This window comes from Pholcus phalangioides, unplaced genomic scaffold (assembly GCF_987345545.1).
Source record: "Pholcus phalangioides strain wild (caught in Gottingen) unplaced genomic scaffold, Ppha-v1.0 ptg000028l_1, whole genome shotgun sequence".
NCBI classification, from domain to species: domain Eukaryota; kingdom Metazoa; phylum Arthropoda; class Arachnida; order Araneae; family Pholcidae; genus Pholcus; species Pholcus phalangioides.
Window position 1 is genome coordinate 6,873,113 of NW_028301618.1, and position 21,888 is coordinate 6,895,000.

Below are 21,888 nucleotides of genomic sequence, written 5' to 3' on the forward strand. Positions count from 1 at the left end.
TTCAAAAGTTAAAAATAACAAATGAAGGAATGTCTCGTAAAATACTGGTCATATGGTCACTCACTTTATGGCCGTTATCATTGACGGAATCGCAAATTATTGGTTGAACGCAGATGATGTCCAAACGACAACGACTTTCTGAATCATTGCGTGTCCCGCATCCATTAGGTCGAACTGCCCCCAGACTATCAATAGTGTTATCTCTATGTTGAAAATGATGGCATGATACGGGCCGTTAGTTAGCCTTCCCTTCGCTTTATTGTACCGAGAACTCTCGGGATCGGCATTAGAAGAATGTTTATGAGGTATCGGAAACGATTAGATCGCAATTTAGGGCATGGATTCGTTGGACATGCAACCTCTCCGACACAATCAGCTTATTTTCTTTGCCGTTACAGTGAAACCTGTATAAAACGGAACGTCAAGGGACTGAAATTTTTTCCCGTTAGACAGGTTTCAGTTTTATAGTGGGTGCACACGAAAACGTATTCAGTGTTTTTTCCTATCATTATGCAAAACTTAAATTTTGAGAATATCAACCAAAATACAATAGACCAGTGTTTCTCAACCGTCGGGCTGTGGGCCGCGACTGATTTGCCGTTTAATTTTCCCCATTAATGTTTGACCGGGCCTTCCACATACAAAAAATAAATGATACCGGGACCATTGCAAACCTTCAACTGCCCGATCACGAATATTATGAATATTTTTTAATTGAAATTTCGGAAGAAAACACCTTTATATGTTATTATAATCAATATCTGTTAATTTCAATGCTATTTGCAGGCAATGAACTCAAAATTTATCTTTAATAAATTGATTGCGACCCACCCTCTAAGCCATATAATGACAAATCGCATAAAGGCCCTTGGCCTGCCCTCCTCAAACCTAATTTTGTAAAAATGAACTAAGCGACACATTTACAGATCGCTTAAGTGTCCCGTGGTACAATTCCAGAGCATTTAAGCGGACCGTGGCACATTTTCAGATCACTCAAATGACCCGGGACACAGTTCCAGAACACTTAAGCGATCCGTGACACATTTAGAGATCCCTTGAGTGACATATGACGTAGTTTTAGAGCACTTAAGTGCCACCGTCCCCCCGTCCCCCAGTGCGGTTCTACATCACTCAAGTTACCCGCGGCATATAATTTATGGATCACTTGAGTGATGCGTTGCGCAGTTCCAGAGCACTTAAGCGGCCCGGAAACATTTCCAGAGCACTTGAAGGATCCGTGAAAAATTTAGAGATCACTAAAGTGGCTCTGTGGGGCACTTATCAATATGGGGGATGTTAATTCAAGTGCCCACAAACCATCGAAAGGTTTTTCCCGTTTTTGGCGCACTGAGTAAGATGCCACTAAAAAGTTTTATTTTCATAAAGGATGGTTGATGATGTAAGCATCATCCAAACCCCCCCCCCCTCCCCGTCTTGTCATCAAAAGTCACCAAATCGGAACCCCCCTCCCCATCGATGCTGACGTAATACTTGAATGGCCCCAATGCAAAAAAATGCAACTAATACGTAATAATAAAAGCATAAAGTTGTTGAAATATACTTATTTTTTTTTCTTCACACAGTTATAAAGAATAAATCATTGCCTCTCATTTGCAATGCAACTATTGGCAGTCTTCAAAATATACAACACATCCTTACTTCAATTCTAAGCTTAAAAATTCCAATTATGAATCGATGTTCTAACATGTCAAGTGATGTAGAACTCCACTGCGAGGCGCTTAAGTGCTCTAAAACCGTGCTCCGTGTCACTTAAGGGGGATCTCTAAATGCTCCGTGGACCGTATACTCCGTACACCCCGCAACTGTGCCGCGGGTCACTCAAGTTATCTGCTAATGTGCAACGGGCCTACTTGAGCGATGTGAAAATGTACTGCGGGCTGCTGAAATGACCGGAGTCACTTAAACGATCTGTAAATGCGCAGCTTAGTTCATTTTTACAAATTTAGGCTTAAGGTTGCCGGACGCATTTGGTCCGAGAGCCATGGGTTTAGCATATATGACATGGTGGGCGGGGGGGGGGGCGGTAGCAATGAAATTGAGTGATTATAACACATACAAAAGGCATTTTCCTTCTGAAACTTTTTTATATATTCTTTGAAACAAAAAAATACAATTTTTGATCGTCGGGGGCAAAATAAGTCTCGTGCTTCCACCCCCTCCCCCGCGTACGTCTTTGATCCCGATATGCGTTAGGACGTAGGGAGGGCAGAGCTGACAAGTGTGGGGTCAAAAATGGCTGAAAATCTGCTGACTAAATACTTGAACGGCCCGTAAGAGATTCATCTTCTATTAAATTTTTCCTCGAAATAGGGTTACCAACCTTCTCCTATAGGACACTTCCTTTATTTTATTTTTTTTTTGTCCTTACAAGCATCCTCCTACGTTTCGGAAAATTCACCTTTTTGTCCTCCTTTTCCGGTTTCAGGAATTATTTCCCTTTTTTTCTGAGGGAAATATTTTCTTCTCCACTTTGAAACACATTTCTTCATTGATGTGTGTTTTTTCCCCACACGCATTCACCAATAGCCGTAGAAATTCGCAGAATTTTCGTGTTTCTTTTATCCGTTCTGTTTTAGCGTTGAGAAGAATTATTGTGGCCGGAATTATCTGTCTGGATAGTGGCGCCAACTATCGGGCAAATTGAATAAGTGACGTTACCATGGGGGCGTGAATAACTCTCCTTTCTCAGTCTTAAGGGCCGTTGAAGCAAATTTTTAGGCATTTTTGACCACCACCCCTCCCCCCCCGTCAGCAAGATTTCGTCATCAGTAGAGCCCGGATTGTATGCACATAAAAAGTGGCAAAATATGCTCTAAAATATGCACTTAAAAACGCCAAAATATGTACTATCTTTACACGCATCCACATCTTTTATGGGAATCTTTTTTTTGCCACCTCGATTTGAAAAATCCTGAAAAAAGTTAATGTTCCAAAAATGAGAAAATATGCGTTAAAAAAAAATCACTATCCAAAAAAGCATATATGTTTAAAATTCATATTTTCTATTTGTTAGTTCATATTCATTCACCTCACATATGAATATACTGCATATGCAAATACAGTAAAACCTCGTTAAGTCGTCACCCTGATAAGTCATCACTCCGGTTAAGTCGTCATTTTTCTTCAGGCCCTTCCAGCTCTCAGACAACAATGTTATTAAACCCTCGTTTACTCGTCGCTAATTTCGGTTAAGTCGTCACTATGAAAAAGTATGAGAAAGAGGAATAGACTATTTTATGGCTCCCATTAAAAAAAGAGCTTGTTAACAGCATTGCCATATGCTTAAAAGTCACCATGAAATCCTATATACCCAAACGGAACAGTTTAAGTAACGAAAGTTACGCTGGGGAAGTTCATTTGCCGAATAAGGTTTTCACAACGTTGGGGACTGTTCAGGCTAGATCTCATTTTTGCCTGGGCTCCATTGGAGAAACTGGACAAACCGTGAGACACCCAAGCTCTGCCGCAAGAAGCAACGTAAGCACTTCGCCCCCGGGGGGCAGGGCATCTCCGGCAAAACCAAAATTTATTGATACGTCAAAGATAGTGCAAGGAAATCAAAAATTATGTAAATCGAAGAATCAAATTAATCAAGTTAAAGTCAAAGTGCAACGCGGGCACGGATAATAAATAATCATAGAAAGCATGGGCTCTACTAATTTAGGACTTGGAATTCAAACAAAATATCTTTGTTGAAAAAAATTAGACATTATTTCCCAAGTTGAGGTTTTCTGTTTACTTTTCCCTGCCTAGAGCACCTCCACCAAGTCAAAAGTGTTCGAGATTACTTTGTAGTTGCATCATGAACTACTGATGAAGAATTCAAACGCTAAAATTAAATTTGATGTATATGTAAAATTAATGTGCAATAGAGTTAATAGAGCAATAGAATTAATGTTCTGTTATGAAGAAAAGCTACTTATTCAAACTGTTGCTCTGTTAGTCTAAATTAAAAATTACCAGTATGTGTCAAAGTGTACATTTCACCACAATAATTTAAGTAATAAGAGATAAAAAAGATAAAATATTGCTATTATTATTTCTTTCGCAATCTATAAATTTTATTAATATATTGTTATTTTGATTCATACTTTAATAAATGTCATATTACTTTAAATTTATACGATTTTCATAACATCGCACATTAAAACTGACGGAACTCCGCTCAAGCCGTCATAATTTTTCGGTAACTTGAGGTGACGACTTAGCGAGGTTTTACTGTAACTTCTAAATGTTTCTTATTTAAGCATTTTCAATTTCTAGTTAGTCGTGGCTGTTCAGTAACGAAATAACAGTAAAAAAGAATTACGAGACTATTTCTAAAATTGAACATTTTTGACGCTAAGGCTGAAACAGTTGATATTAGAAGGAAAAAAATCCTACTTGCGGGGGAAAAACTCGATGTTATGAAAATATTATGAGCAATATTCATTTGAAAAACTATGAAAAAGTGATTGAGCTTCAATAAACCTTCGCAATTATGCAATTATTCTGAAAATTCTTTGATTTTATGCATTACTGCTGGAAAAAAACAAAATATACAAATGCATATGCACATATATATATAATCTGGGCTCTAGTCATCAGCTCTGCTTTCTCCCCCCCCCCCCCGAATCCAAACGCATATTGGTGGGATCAGAGACTTTCGCGGAAAGGGAGGGGGGAGGAGAGGCTCGTGGTCCCTCCCGACAAAATTTTAAATTTTGGAAGAAAATACCTTTATATATGTTATTATCATCAATTTCCGTGATGCGTTACAGAACACTTGAGCGGCCTGGACACATTTTCAGATCACCTGAAAGGATCAGTGGAACATTTGGAGATCACTAAAATGGTCCTATACAGGGAAGACACATTCTTAGGACATATTTCCAGGACTTATCGATAGGAAGAATGTTGGTGCAAGTGCCCACAAACCATCGAAAGGTTTCTCTCGTTTTTGGCGCACCGCGGAAGATGTCATTTAAGAACATTTCATATTTTCATAAACGGTGGTTGATGAAGTAAACATCATCCTAACCCCCCTCCCCCCATCAAAAGCTAGCGCAAATCGGAAACCCCCTTTTCCTTTCTCCCCCCCCCCCCCATTGATGCTGACGTAATACTTTAATGACCCCCTTAGGACATGGTAACTCTTACCTCTAAGCTTTTATTAGGGCAGCGGTTCTCAACCGGTGCTCCGTGGCCCCTCAAGAAAAATTTAAAAAAAAACCAGTAAATTTGAAAAAAATTAATATTTTTGAATAATAAAAATAAGTAACTTTGATGAATATACTGGAAAGGGCTACGTGAGTCAAAAAAGGTTGAAAACCGCTGTATTTGGGCATAATCTTTTTTGTGTATTTAACGACTTTTCATAGATGGCAGCACACACTCGTTGACAATTTTTTACTTTCATAATATATCAACCACTTAGATTAATGGACACTATTTCGTAATCACGATGTAAACTTCACTTATTTTATTCCATTTTTTATACATAGTGAATCATAATTTGGAAAATGCGATAAAATATTTTCGAGTAAGTGCTTTTCTTTTTGAAGGGTATCAACCCATATCATTTTTTTTCCCAATAGATGGCAGTACAAAATCACTAACAGTACCTTGTGAATGCAATAAGTGACACCTATCGATAATTTGTTTTATATTCTATATAGATCGGAGCAAGATTTTTTGTGCAACAAATCGTCTCTGATAGAATCATTTAAACGTTCTCGGAATTAAGTATAAAAAAAAAAATCAAACATATATCAAAATATTATTTGAAAATAGAAAAAAACTTATCAATTAATTTTTATGAAATGAATATTAGCTCAAATCCAAATACTTTCCTGAATCGAGGTCTAGACCAGACCAGAATCAGAATAACGAAGCCGATTTCTAGCCCTGCATGGGGCCAAGTGTCGGCATAAAGACTGGCTAAGGCCTATGGAGAAAGAGTAATGCTTGTGGATAGATAGGTACCTGTCGTGTTGGCAAGGGAGAGTGACTTCTTTCGTCAGATAGGTGTATGAATGTACAAAGAATTGGTCAAAAAGAGAGTCATTGCCGCCACATTCCACCAAACAGTTCTCGCAGTCAAGTAACATAGGGGTGTCGTGACGAAAAAACCCCGGCAAGAAAAATCAAAAATACAGGTAATAAAGTTCTGTTTCGTACTCAGTGCATCAGAAATTATGGGGGCAATTAAGTTGGCATAATAATAAAATGCAGAGATGAAAATGATCAGTATATGTTACCGGCAAAGTATGAAATACCGGTTTTATTCTATACTTTGCCTAGGCATTCTATATAATGACTAAACACAATCCAGGCAAAGTATGAAATATCTTCTTCCACATAACATCCACTGACAAAATTTTAATTATATAAGCCACGGATGCCAAGAGATTCTTGTTGAATTATAAAAATTATAAATTTTAATATAGATTTCGGATAATGGCACGTTTTTTTTTTTTCTCCATAAAAATTTCCTTTTCGCTTCCGTGTATAAAATATTACAATTTCATCGAATTAAAATTTCACAGAATTTTCGTCATTTCTTTCCGGAAACGTTTCTTTTTGGCTTTCGCGAAAAGTGATCTGTTGAGGGGCGGTATTAAATATTCAATTTATACGATTACAATTTTAATGTAATTTTTCTGAATTTTTTTCTGTAAACTTTTTCTCAGTTCTTTCCTGACAAGGGATCTGTGGATGGACGATATAAAATGTCATTTTCGTCAAATTAAAATTAATTCGTCAAAAAATCACAACTGAATTGAAGCGGGTAATTTCCGTTTGGAATTTCAAAAATCGGATACGGACATTTTATCGCTTTCGGACGCTTTTCGTAGAATACCTTTCATTTGTTACCTTTTAAACAAAACAGCATAAAACGCTAATTACGCATAATCGCCGGATTTATATCTGTTACTATACATAATCACCGATAAAAACGGATGAAATTATTGTGCATAATCACCAGATTCATCACAATTACTCTATTTTATACATAGCACCAACGTGTAAATGTCAAAATTAGTGCTCAATGATAACAATTCTGTAAAGTGCCCCGCGACGTAAAAAGTTTGATAGAAAACTGGTTCCAATTTTGGTCCCTTCCCACGAAATGAAGGTAGTCCCCCGTCGAATGAAATTTCTGGCTATGGGCCTGATGAGACACATAGCGTCAATTATTTCACCACTGGCGTAAGCCCCAAAGCTGATTAAAATGATTTCATTGCTATCCAAAGAATTCACGTAATTTTGGTAGATTGTAAAAACAGTTTCGTTAAGTTTTATTGCACATTTAGGCTGACCAAATTTCTTCGAGAAAAATACCGGAACTCGAGATTTCAAATACGGGTAAAATACGGGACATCGCCATAAATGACGCCAAATGTAAGCAAAGTTGCCAACTTTTGCAGAAATCACTAAAAAAACGCCAACGGTAGGAAACGAAGCATTACTTTGAATTGCAGTGGATATAAATGGATTCCACGAAGTAAGACATTTAACATAACGAAATAAAACGTTTGAAGGGGCAAACAAATAAACGTTGAGTATTTGCCGTTTCGCAGTGGAGTAGTTTAGGAGCTAGCATTTTACTGTGGAAGTGTTGATTCGAACCCCGATTCGGGCATGAATGTTTATTTACTGAAAAAATGTTAATAAACATCAGCTTGTTTTTTGTTTCTGGTGTATCAGGCTTTTGACACCTTGTCTGAAAGAGCGAACGTCATAAAATTTTTCGCATCAGTCTATTTAAGATGATTTTTGCTTACTGAGGGCACTAATTGCTGTCTGGAACAGCAGCCCTTTAAAGATGGGCTAAAAATTTTCTATAAATCAAGTTTTCATTTTTTTTAAACTCTGAAAGAAATTGTTGCAAAATGGGAGAGAATTTCGGAAGAATCAACACGATGATTGGCGATTCAGCACTCATTATTTGGCGAGATTGGCGATCTGACTCGTTATTTGGCGATTTAACGCTCGTTATTATTCGGCAAAGTTTCTAAATTAGCAATCGTAATTCAGCGGACATGCTCTTTCTACTCCCGGAATGAAATTTTTTCACGAACCATCGGGATTTAACGCAATGACGATCGACTACAGTAATTTCTGCTGCTTCCAGTGGCGACTTTTTTTTTAAAACGGAAACTGACTCGCATTTGCGCTTGAAAGCTGAAAGACCATTGCAAACTATCTTCAGTTGCACGATCACGGATATTATTGAGGTTCCGCGATGGAAAGCCCGACGATGGGCCGATATTTTAAATACGGCGATAGTTGAAGTACAGTGGAATAAAACACGCTCTTTTCGGATAGAATCGTTTCGCGGCAAGCAGAAACAAAAATTTTTTGATGTCCTTTCCGAAATTCCGGGCATACTGAAGCAAAATTCGCTATTTGGCGCAGAAAAATACCCTATTGTAGCAGTATGGCACAAGATGTTAATTTTGGGGCAATTGACGCAGAGTTCCCACCCCTGACGAAGCCAACTTGACTTTTTATTCTTCAAATCAACGATTAAAATAATCTTTCCAACTTGGAAATTACATCACGATAATGAGGCTTTTGGAATAGACGTCATAATCATCAGTATCACTTGAGGGACAAGCACAGCATGTTTCCCCCATAGAAACCAATGTTAAAATTGTCGAATTTACCGTAGAAATGTGGAAATCTAGTAGGGTTTTCCTCCTCAATAATTTTAGAAATTGAAATGAATTCTCGATTTTCGAAATATTGAGTTCGCTTAGAAATATGAAGCGCAGGAAATTAAATATAAAATAATTAGCCGGACCAACTTTTGAGTTAGATATTCATGCAATAATTTATTTCAACTTTTTACTTTATATCTTCTCAAGCATAAAAATAAGAATTAAGTCTTCACATTGTTTTATAATATCAATCCATATACACTGCTCAAAACAATTAGGGGAGCAAGCAAAAAAGTGAGGAAAACCGTGCGAGACAGCCACGTATTGGCATACAATGGATAGTGCAATGGCGTATCAATGCGCAATACAGAAAAAAGACGTAAAAAAATTTGGAATTAAGCTTTAATTCTTTGAAAATATGGAAAAAACTTGAAAAGATGATTTAGGGCAGCAATTTGGTTACATGTAAACGATAAAAAAAAAGTACTGTTTAGACATGATGCATGAGTTTTAATAGGGCGTGTGGTCTCCTCGAACAGCTAAGACTGCTGCACACCTGTTTGCCATGGATGCGATGAGGTTATCGATCAGACTTTGGGGAATACTGTTCCACTCCTCAAGAAGTGCAATCTGCAAGTCTCGGACAGTAACAGGCGGCCTTGGTCGCGCAGCAATGCGTCGTCCGCTGTATTCAGGTCAGGAGAGCACGCTGGCCATTCCATACGCTGTATTGTTTCAGCTTCAAGCATGTTCTCCACCAGACGAGCTCTATGCGGTCGGGCATTATCATCCTGGAAAACAAAGGAATCTCCAATGGCTCCAGCGTAAGGGATGACATGAGGTCGCAGTATCTCGTCTGCATACCTTCGGGCCGTCAGAGTGCCATTCCGAATGATATGCAGGTCCGTACGTCCGCCTATGCCGATTCCACCCCATACCATCCAACCAGCTCGTCTGTATTGTGACCTTTCACGAACGAATGCGGGGTTATTTCGAGTGCCCCTGTCCCTCCATACCAGAACACGTCGGGTGTCACACTCCAGACTGAATCGGGACTCGTCTGTAAACAGCACTTGGCTCCAATCATGTTGCTCCCAATCTCGATGTTCAGCAGCCTATCTTCTTCGGCCGCACGGTGGCGTGGGGTCAACGGAATGCAGACCATTGGCCTACGTGCATAGAGCCCTCCCTCATGAAGCCGATTACGTAATGTTTGGCTGGACACCCTTCGTCCTGTTGCCAAGAGCAACCGTCTTTGCAGCTGCGTAGCATTCTCTGTTCTGTTTCGACGGGCTGTTAACCGTACATACCGGTCATCAGTTGCTGTAGTGGCGCGTGGCCGACCTTGCCCTGGTCGACGTCTAACATTTCCTGTTTCTTGGAATCGATTCCACAGCCTTGCAACACCACTTCTGGCGACTCCAACAGCGTCCGCGACACTACGTTGTGTTTGCCCGGATTCCAGTCTGCCTATAACACGCCATGCCATGGATTCCGGTAAATCACGTTGTTGAGACATCCTCAAGTCACCTTGTCTCAAAAAAAAATACTGCGCAATCGAATTTCACAGTTACGGCAGTAAAACAGACGCTTCTGCAACATTCCGATTTCTGCCCTTATCTCCTTTTTCTGGTTTTTGACGTCATGAACTTTGATTTGCATATGAAGTTTTCTTCTTCCGTTTCCTGCTAGGCTTTAAATTATGGACGATTCATTTTATGTTACTTATCGGTATACATCTTTGCGTAATTTTGTTAAAACCATGTGCTCCCCCAATTGTTTTGAGCAGTGTAGTTTAGGATGTTTTAAAATTAATGATGGGCCCATTTACACTAAAGAAATTCCGCAGTTTTGATCAAGCATTTTTTGAAGCAAAAGCAGGCAAATCGATAACTTTAGCTTCAAGAAAATTTTCGAAATACAGTATCTAGCACCCATCAAAAAAGAAAAAAAACAATTCATTTCTACGTTTCTTTTTGATTTATGTCTTTCATGACTTACAACGTAACCATTATGGCGACTTCCTGCGCATGTCCCTCAAGAAAAAGGGAAATATCACGTGATTCAAAAAGCCTCATTAAGAAACTACAAACAAGAATATTCATCTCACATATGCGTCACGTTTTTTTTAATTCATTGCAATTTGAAGTGGCGCTTTATTTCCCGCGATTGGTGACTTTTCTGTGATTATAGCACTAGTTAACGACTTCGCTTACTTTTTGCATCATTTAGCGATAATTGACATTGTCCCGCATTTTCCAGTATTTCGAATCCCAATTTCACGTATTTTTCTCGAGCAAATATGGTCGGCCTAGCAATAAGCAATTCTTTATTTAGGATCTCTATCTCCCGTATTTCCACCGATAAAATATGGTAAACCTACGTATACCAATTTGTTTTCCGTGACCGACATACTACGGTCACTTTCCCTCGAATAGATGAGTTAATACGCGCTTTATACATTACATTTCTTGTTCATAAATCCGTAGATAAAAATCTTGGTTACTTCAAGACAATGATATCGCATAATCCGCAAATGCGGATTGATAAAAGTTCCATTTATCAATGATGAAATATTAACACACTAATTCTAGTGGCTATAGAAAGACGGACGGGGATCTTCTAATATACATAATATAATAGCGGATATACCTAAAAAGACAGAAGGGGATCATAGTGACCCTTCCTTATACTCTAGTACAGTGGTTCTCAACCTGGGGCCATATGGCCCCCTTGCAGTCCTGGGATATTCTGGGGGAGGGGGGTCACGGGAGAAAATCAGGTGATCCACGACAGGTGGTGAAGGGAGTCATGAATGAATGAACGCCAGGGTCTATGCCACCGGACTTATCCCGTTGCCGAGATCTCTTTCAGCCCAGCTTCGTGGCAGAGTCTGGAGCAAAGTGAGTGCACCTAACAGTCTGAGTGTGTAGCTAGTGTTGTGTCTGATATTTCAGTGCTGCCATCTATACTTCAAATTGTGAGTGAAGTGAAATGATTGAATATTTGTAACGTTGTAGGCCTGTTGCTCTCTGTGGCGAGACTTTAATGGGGAGATCGGCTCGCATTCGCACCTTGAAGTTGGAAACCACAGAAAACCAACTTCAGCCGACCAACACTGTGGCGCCGGTGGGGTTCGAACCCGGATCTTCGCGATGCGAGTCCGTCACTATGACCACTCGACCACCACAGCGGCGATGAAGGGAGTCAGAACTGTGAAGAGAAAAAAAGCTTTAAAAATGAAACATGGTTGAAAAATATTACTACTTTCAGAATTCATCAGATCCGTCCATAGAACCAGGGCTATCTTAACCCTTGGGTCTATGTGGGCATGATCCGTGTCTTCATGTCTATAATGGGAGGGGACTGCACTATATGGGATTTGGTACTATAATTTTCATATGCAAGCTGTTATTTCCAGCTAAGTATGGAGGGCCGCCAGAGCAACATTTGATGTGCTGGGAGAGTCGATTTATCGTGCAGGTTCGTTGGATCGTCCCGTATCTTACACAAACCATTTTTTACCATATAATTTGACTCCTGGGAGGGATGATAATCCACCATTTTTGAATTCGTGCCTAGCCAGGATTCCAGAGATATGAATGGAATTTTAATAAATCAGATCAAAGAAAAAAATAGAACGTATCTCACTCTTGAATGAGGGTAGAGGGGCCCTGGATAGGGCGGGGGGCCCACGAGAAAGAAATGTGATCCATAGGGGGCCATGAGCTGAAAAAGGTTAAGAAACACTGATCTAGCACATTATGCGGTAAATACTAGTATCATCGTCACTATTGATTTCCAAGTAGGTTATAATCTTTCTGAAAGTCTTTTTTTGCATTTGACCTTGCGTGTGAAATTTCTTTTCCCCTCATTCTTATCTGCAAGTGTCGTCAGCAGGTGTGTCATTTTTGGTTTTTGCCAAGCATTCTTGCCATATTATCCGTTAAATTGTTTATTCTGGGACGTAGAAAATTTGAGTGTATGATCTTTTCAAACAGTTCAGAATGACGAAAAAACGGTATATTTACTGAAGAAATGCTCCAGGAGATGCAGAGATTAGATGAGAGAAACTCTGGAAGCAGTGATGATGAAAGTGCAGAAGATCATAGATCTACTTTATGTCGAACTGTGGAGAAGAAAGTAGCGGTACTGACGACGAAGATTTAAATCAAAATAAAATTATTTCTCGGGCGCGGTAGCCCAGGCCGATAAGATACTCGCCTAAAGTACCGAAGGATGTTTAGAGGTGTCGCGAGTTCGATAGCCGGTTCATCCTTGTCAGAAAACCTTCCTGACACGGGTACAACAGATACGGCAACATGACCGTAGAAAAAATTGCTACCGCAGTAAGTCCTCCATCGAGGGGTTAGCGCACCAACCTCTCGACGGGTATAAAACAAGCTTACCGTTTGGAATCGGCAATCAATTGTAGGTCCCGGTCTAATTAGCCCTTGTGTGCAGAAAATGACCGTATTGCAACAAAAATGATCAAAATTATTTCTCCAACGGTGCCTCAGTTGGCAGAAAATAGAATGCCATTGAGAAGCAAGAAATGTAAAATCGTGGGGAAAGTTACTCGTTATAACTCGTTGAAGCCACAGAAACGATCTAAGAAACTGCAGCAGATGGGAGCATATAGAAAATCATAGAACCTTCCTCAGCTTTAGGATGTCGAGGATCGCAAAATATACTGAGAAAATCAAGGTCCCACATTTTATGCATCCAAAAAACATAAATGAAAGTGTTCCGAGTTCGTGACGCCTTATTTTCAGTGATAAAATGATATCGACATATACAGAAGCTGAAGCCCATCGCCATCTAAATGAAACTTCTTGGTCAGTTTCTTTGCTTGAACTGGATGCAACGATATCCATTACGTACGCAAGAGGTGCAAAAAACTTCCTACTGAATTCATTGTGGTCGTCAATTCGGAGTCTCCCATTTTTTTCCCAAACAATGACAAGAGATCGTTTCAAAAGAAATTTTGAAATCCATGCGATTCGATCTGAAAGGTCCGAAGTATCAAAAACTGACCAATTTGCTCTTGCATATTCACTATGTAATTCATTCATAGAATACAGTGCGACTAGCTACAAACCATCAGGGCCCAATCTAACTGTGGACGAACAACTTCTACCCCACTGACCAGGAAAAGGTAAACCCAGGGCCGGGCTTAGGAATTTCATACCCCGGTGCAAAAAAAATGTTTGCGCCCCTCCAAAGAAGTTTTATGCAGTCGCTCCCCAACTTATAAATTTGACTTACGAACATAAATCTTGAAGAGGAAAAAATTGTTCAGAAAGAAATAATTTTATCACTCATTTTTTCATTATTTCAGGAACGCGTTGATAATTGAGATCAATAGAGCCCGGAACCTTAGGGACTAAAAAAAAGGAATTTGTAATTTATGGAAGGAAAAATAAACAATAAACTAGGCATTAAGGGTCCAAAAACTAGCTAAAAAATTAGTTACACTTAATCTGTCCACTGTTATAATTACAATTTGTAATAACTGCATTATTATCTTAGTTAAATTGATTTCAAACCCAAAATAAAGTGTTTGAGGTCCCTCAAAATCAATTCCATAGGTACCATTACCAGACGCGCAGTATGAAGGGAAAATGATCTGTGGGGCTCCTTCGAGTTACATCAAATAAACAAAAATTATTTGCATCATTTGAAATAATCACTATCGTTTCTATAGTTGAAGCACAGCTACCTTGTTCTATTGTTGCAAAAAAATTTACTCTTTATATTCCCACATACGCTATACTACTGCAAGCATGGAGCCCGGTGTGACACATCTGTTACACACCCGAGGGCGACTCTGGTCAATTTAATCCAATACCAAAAAATACATAAAATAAATAGCCATGGTTGTTTGCAGTGCATTTATGGTGAAAAACTGAAATCAAAACATGGGTCCATCAGAGCTCTTCTCTTATTCCGCCTTGGGCGAGTCATGACGTCAACTGATGACCACTTGGAACAGTCATCGATCAGCTGTACATATACAATGCAGTTCCAGTGCCTGAGCGAGACATGTGAAGCACAAGGAGAAGCAAAGGGTTCTAATTTTCCTCTGCTTTTCTAGCATGGGCTGCACTCATCTGAAACACCACGTCTAACACCCACGGGTAGGGCCGGACAGATTCTTTTTTATGCAATAAATTCACTACTTTGGGGTCCGCCAAACATCCAAGCCTTGGGGGGGCCCAGCCGCAAGATGTGGGGGGGGGACATGCTAACACAATCCGCTCAAAGTAAAGTTGCCCCAGCTGCAATATGTGGGGGCCATGCTGACACCATCCGGTCAAAGTAAAGTTAACCCATGTCAACACCAAGTTCCCTATCTCTCAGATCACTTATTCGCGTTTAAATAAAGCTGGAAGGGAAATTAATACCAAGAGTTGAGAAAAATTTGAGAAACAAAAAAAATTTTCCTTTGTTTCTCAATGTTCAAAATATTGAAGTTTTGCATATTATGGCCTCTGAAATACACCAATAGACTTAAAAAAATGTCTATTTTAACATAGTTTTAACAAAATTTTCAAAAAAAAAAACATTTTTACAGAAAAACAAGAAAATAGGCAAAAAAAAAGGGGCGTTTATAGCGTTTTGCCTGAACTTCCGGGTAGTAATCAAACACGATATGCTGAGTATTCTCCCTACCCAGACATCAAATATTGCAATAACTCAATAATATTAATCATGTTTTAAAATGCCTACATTAATCTTTTGAGGTTTCTTTTCAGTACTTTGTTGGCAATTTATAACAGCTCCTGCAATTATGATTACAGGAAAGCCTCTATACTCTGTTCGCTCTAACTTGGGTCCTGATGTAAATAAACCGCTGTACTAATTTTTGATATCACTCCGCATCCTTTATCTCTATTGGTTGTAATTTTACCCGCCCCTTCATTACGTTTTTTCCCCTCAAACGCGAGATTGTAAATTCGTTATGAAGAATTTTCCTGGAAAATTTTTTTTCACTGTTCTCCAAATTTTGTTGAAATAAAAACTGTTGATAACACTAATTCAAATAGAAAGAGGTATATATCTCCCAAAAAAAAAAAAAATCAATAAGGTATTCTGTCGTTATCGTGGCACACTCCTCAAGAGTTGGGATGACAGGGCTGCAGCCCGGACATTGTCTGCAACAATTCTTGTAATTTTTTTACGCTAAAAGTTTACTATATAGAAGGGCTGTTGAAAGGTTGGTCTGAGGGCCCGCCAAAGATCACAGCCTGGGGGGGGGGGGGGGGGTCTTGCGGCAGGATGTGGGGCCCATGGTCATTACAAAAGTTGTTTATTATTTTACAGCAGATAGTGAAAAAAAAATCATATAAGAATATTTTTTCTTATTAATTTTTTTAATTCAGAATTTTACTATTTTATTTCTGGGCTAATTTACGTCGCAAGATTTTCCTGGGCCGAATATGCTACCAATTACAACGTGAAACAAATTAAGAACAACTTACCGTTGTGTTGCCGCTTTTTATTTTTCTTGCGGTTCTGTATAATTAAATATTTCATAATAATCCATGGGCTGTAGAAGTTCTAATTTTATGGGTCATCCACATTATTTCGGTTCTTTACTTCTATCTGTTGTTGATATCCTGTTTTTTGTCAAGACAATTTCGGTTTTTTATTCGTGCGTAGGTTGCAAGCCATGATCCCAACATCCAGCAGCAGGAGCCCCTGGACTGAGATCTTTAATGGGCCCCCAGGCCAGGCTTTCTCGCGGGATCTATAGTGTCTGTCATAATGAGGCTAACTGAATCAAAAATGACCACAGTACTCTTTTGAGAACCAGATTTTCAAAACTTTACCTTCATGTCTACGTGATAATCCTCAGACTTCTTCGGCTCGCCGCCTTCAACGAAACCAATATTACTTCCTCCCAACAAGCTGCTCAAGCAGAACAGTGAATTCTTTTGAAATGCGTATATTCACCACAAACGATAAGTGACCCCCCCCCCCTCCCGTTCAGTGTACGTCAAAGCGTGTGGGTGAGAAAAAATCTTATTGACAGAAACTTTGTTTATAGGAGTCCAGAGCAGGTGCAAAGAAATGCATATTCAAATGGCTCTACCAAACAAGATAGACACACATATTTCATTTATGTCATCAAACGATAAAGAAGAAAACTTTTTTTTTTGCAAGACCTCTTGAAGAAGCGCAATACAAGTGTATATCAAATCTGTTTGCGAATAAGAGCAATAATAAAATGAAACTTCCATTTAAAAAGGGGGGACGGTAATGTTTGAGTGAGAAAGGCGTATCCTGTCAACACCCACCCTGAAGACATAGCAGCAAAAACGTTTTGTGTGTTTGTGTGTGACCGATCTTTAAAAAATATTTTTTCCAGTCTTCCAGATAACTTTGAAATATGGAATAAATATTTTAAAAAAATAAAAATTATGGAGGTATTTTATGGTATGAGGGGCAAACGATAAAGGACTATATTTTTGGCGGTGTTGCACAGTAAGAAAAGGTGAAATGTTCTTCAACCAATCATTTTGGGCATCGCACACATGCTTTTATTTACATCAGGACCCAAGTTAGAATGAACAGAGTATAGATGCCCACATTAGTGCTTTTTAGTCGAGTTATGCAGAGAAGCTGACTTTATAGAGACTTCCATTAGCGAAACTTATAAACACATCACACATGAATGCAAAAGCCAACATCTAGGGGCCTTCCTGTAACCATAAGGGATTGTTATAACATTGAGGTACCATCCCCCCACGTCGATTCCAACTTAACATAGGACTGCAAAGGACCAAATTTAATTATTTTTAAAGTCTTACCCTTTAAAAAATTAAAAAGAATAAATTTAAACTTCTTTAGTGTTTTCATTGTTTGTTTTGCTGATTCTTTAAATCATGTTTTGAGTCCAGTTTTTCAACAGTTTGCTAAAAGCCAAAGCTTATACCGTACACATTTCCTGTAAACAGATCTGTACCCTCCCAAATTATTTTGATGCACTTTCCTACCCTCCAGACATAATGCTTTGTGGACATTACAAAAAAATAATTTCTTATAAGACATACGGCCACACATTAAAAATAATTTGAATCTCTTCCTATTGGGCTTCCTATTGGGCTCCCCAAGTCTTCTGAATCCTTGGAAAAAGGTAATAACGTGTCAAGTTGGTGTCCACTTTAAAATTATCACAGCCAGCTGAATAATCATTTTCACATCTGGTAACAATCACTCTCAGTTGCATGGTTTTTGCAAAAGCAATAAGCATGAAAAACTTTATCACAGCGCATTCTGACAATTGGATGGATGGAAATGTCATTTTCCGAAGGTTTGGAATTAGAGTTGAAGTGAAAATGTCAAGCAAATCAATTTTAACATTAAAATGAATAGAATGGATTGCGGCTGCAGCCAAATGTCTTAAATGTGGAATTCATATAATTGAGAGACATAAACAGGGTTATGTTGTACTTTAAGAATATAATAGAAATCTCTATGGTGGGGGGGAGGGGGGGAGTTCTACCCATGGAGCTCCCACAAGAGGGAAATTAGCAGGACTTCAGTCGAAAGATATAGAGATTGACCTTATTTATACAATTTTTTAATACAAGATAAATTTCTTTTTTATAAATTAAATTAGTTCAAGGTGTAAAAAGGGACTCACTCCTTGTTAAAAGACAGGATGGCCGGCTATTTTATAAATTTAGCAAGAGATCTAACCAATATGATCACCTTTCAACTGCCACAAAAAAGATTTTAAAGGAATCTCAAAGTATGATAGAAATATTATCGGGTCAAATATCAGAAATAATATGCTGAGTTCAAGGGAAAAAAGCTGTAGATATCATTAAAGTACGATTGACAAACCATCTCAGAACAAAGTGTAACCGACTGGAAAACGGCAAGGCTTTTTCCATGCCCCATACTTTAATGTGCCTGTCTAAGCATGGTTAGACAACCAGAATATTGAAATAGAGTTATAGACAAGAATTTCTCAATCAAAGCATTCAACGCATGTCTATCAGATTACTTTTGGGAAGATAATGAATATCAAATTTCGATATTATTGTCTTGTATGAGCGAAAATTGATCAAGTAATTTGTTACAAACTTACCCGCTTGTTTTCATGCCACCGTTTGTAACACATGAAACTAATGGCACTGAAGATGAGGATACCAAGCACGATAACTACGAAAATGCACGTGTATGCGGCAAACTTCGGTACCAGTACCTTGTGTTGCAACTTCTCTGCCTACTCCTCTGTTATCGTAAAAGTCTGCAGTGATTGAAATAACGAAATTCAATGTTAATAACACACTGTTGTACAAGGGCGTAAAGTTATTGAAAATGTTGGGGGGGCTCAAGCCCCATACAATGGAACCTCGTTTATTCGTCGCGTCGTATAAACGAGGTTTTTAAGCACGTCGCCGAACAGTCGGGTCTAAGCGTCGTATAAATGCAAAAATTGTATAACTGAAACTTTATCTCTACCTTACTCTTCCGCAAAAATTTCCCTAAGAAAATTAAAAGTTATTGTAATTCAAAACCATATTTCATGAAATTGAAATCAAGAAAAAATTATATTGCAAAAAAAAAATTACTCGAAATACAGCACTAAGATTGACATAACATTGCTGTTTCATAAACCTCAAGCACTCTTATGATGTTCCTTTCAAGATTTGAAATACAAAAATACGTTATTTATAAACTTAAACAAAAAATTCGTCTGTGTTGTTCGATTTCTATATTCAAGAAAAAAGTCAATAAAGCATCGAGTTCAGCTCTTTTGAAAAAAATCAGTTATGTTTTAAAGAACTGTTTTTGCGTGCATCCATCTACGGTCGTCAACAACCTCCGTTAGCATTCAGTTCATTTCGGAACTTGCAACAGATATTGTTGAAGCCACCTCCATTCCGTGGTCACATCTGCAGGAACACTTTGAAAATGATTATAATTTTTTTCAAGGACTTTTAAAGACTTGAAAATGAACTTTTTCTCCAACAAGGATTTTCAAGGAGGGTACGAACCCTGTCCCTATATATCAGGGCTTGACAAATCTCGGGCTCCAGGTCACCATGGCGACTAGAAAATCGGTATCGGCACCAAACATTCTCCGCATGTGATTGCTAGAGTGGAATCATAGGATGACGAAAACAGTGTGGCTTTCAACATGGGAGAAGGGGGGGGGGGGGTCTCCGTAAGTCCTGAAAAAATCTAAAAAACATCATTTCGGACAGTTTTTCTTCAGCAAAAACCATGCTTGGCTCTTCAGGAATATGGCTGCTTCCTACATAGTTTTTGATTTGTCAAGATCGGCTATATTCAAATGACATCAAAACAGGAATCATTCAATGTTTTAAAACAGTATTGAAATTTATACTCGATGAAAAATTCAAAAAGCATGTTCATATAGGCTTATGCAGCCAGAGCCGCTATCCTATAAAATGTTTGACAAATTATTTTACTTCATGTTCATTTCTTTTTCTCTTTAGAGGTGGGGGTGGGGGGGGGAAAGAGGACAAAAATCACTGAAAATATTACGATTTGATATTTTGGTTTTTTGTTGGTCGGCATTTCTTCGAGCAGAAATACTTAATTTCGTTTCATTTGTGTTCAATAATGAGCATTTCAATATAGTACAGGAGTACCGTATTTGATTTGCAAAAAATTCAATATAAACAAACAAAAATATTAAAATGTCTGAGTGAGTCCAGTGTTTAAAGAGAGGAAAAATACAACACCATACTGAGCTCTTTCACGTATTAATAATGAGAACATTATTATTGCGTAATTAATGACGAAATCCCCCCTCTTTGGATAAAATACAAAAAATTATTCAAGATCTTCGACAGGAAATGAAAGCTTCATTTAATAAATCCATCAAAGATCTAAAGGAAAAATACGAAGAGACAAGCAAAGAAACGAGTGGACTAGTAAAAGCCATAACCTACAACTCAGAATGCATGGAAGAACTTGGAAAAAAAATTAATGACATGAAAATATATATAGAGCGAATTGACAAAGAAAATAAGGAGATAAAACTGGAAAATAAAAACTTGAAGGATGAAATGAAGGAGCTGAAAATAAGAGTAAACGACTTGGAAAATAGGAGCAGGAAAAATAATATTGAGATCAACGGTGTTCCTGAAACAGCCCAAGAAAATGTTATAGAAATTGTCAATGCTCTAAAACAGGAGATTGGCATACAGGAAGACACACCAATAAAAAACTTACACAGAGTGCCTACTAGAAATTCAGCCAAAAGCAAGCCCATAATTGTGAGATTCGTGAATGAAGATTCCAAAAGACTGTGGATACAGAAAGCAAAAGAGAATCAAGTTAAAGCTGACAAAATTGATCCCAACTTCAAACCTCACAGGGTATATGTAAATGAGCATCTTTCCCAAGAGAGCAAGCATCTATTTTACCTGGTCAGAGAGTTTAAAAAGACCTATGATTATAATTATGCTTGGACAAAAGAGGGGAAAATTTTCCTCCGGAAAACTGAAAACAGCCATGTATGGAGAATTAGAGATGAGGAAGACCTCAGGAAGTTAAACAGAAATGACGAACAATGAATATATAAATTATATTGAACTGGAGCAGGATGAAGGTTTTCTGGAGGAATTGACTGATGTAGATAAGTTTTTTAATTACTCTCAAAATTCTAACCAGCATATAAATTTCCTAATTGTAAATATACAAAGTTTAAAATCTAACTTTGATACTTTCCTTGTATTCTTGAGATCTCTACAAGTTCAAATAGATATAATATGTGTTTCAGAAATATGGGTGAAGGAGGATGAACTGTTCAACTATAACATTATTAATTATGAATGCATTACTGATTACTATTCATATTCTGACTGTAGAACATACAACAAATCAGGCGGAGTCATTATGTATGTAAATAAAGCCCTTAGAAGTACTAAAAAATCTAGCAAATTCAAAACTGCAGAAAGCGTATGGATAAACTTCCCAGATTATGATGTTGAAGTGTTATTACTCTATAGATCACATTTTTTCACCATATCCCAATTTAATGATGAGCTTAAGATACTTATTCAAAGCACAAGACAAAATATGCTAATTGTTGGTGATATAAATATACTTGATAACAATAACGAAATCTCTAATTACTTAGATATAATGGCTGTTGGTGGCTTTGTGTCCTTACAGGAGTCTATTACTAGAGAAACTGAAGTAGGAGGCACATGTATTGATCATGTTTTTT

General features: G+C 38.1%; 1 long non-coding RNA gene across 2 annotated transcripts in view; it reads right to left on the reverse strand.

Moving 5' to 3' along the window:
* LOC149067857 (uncharacterized) overlaps positions 1-21,888 on the reverse strand; it is a 141,295-nt gene that overhangs the window by 102,206 nt on the left and 17,201 nt on the right. For both annotated transcript variants that reach the window (XR_016195257.1, XR_016195258.1), the window contains exon 2: positions 18,769-18,930. This is a non-coding gene — a long non-coding RNA (uncharacterized LOC149067857). The remainder of the gene's footprint in view (positions 1-18,768; positions 18,931-21,888) is intronic.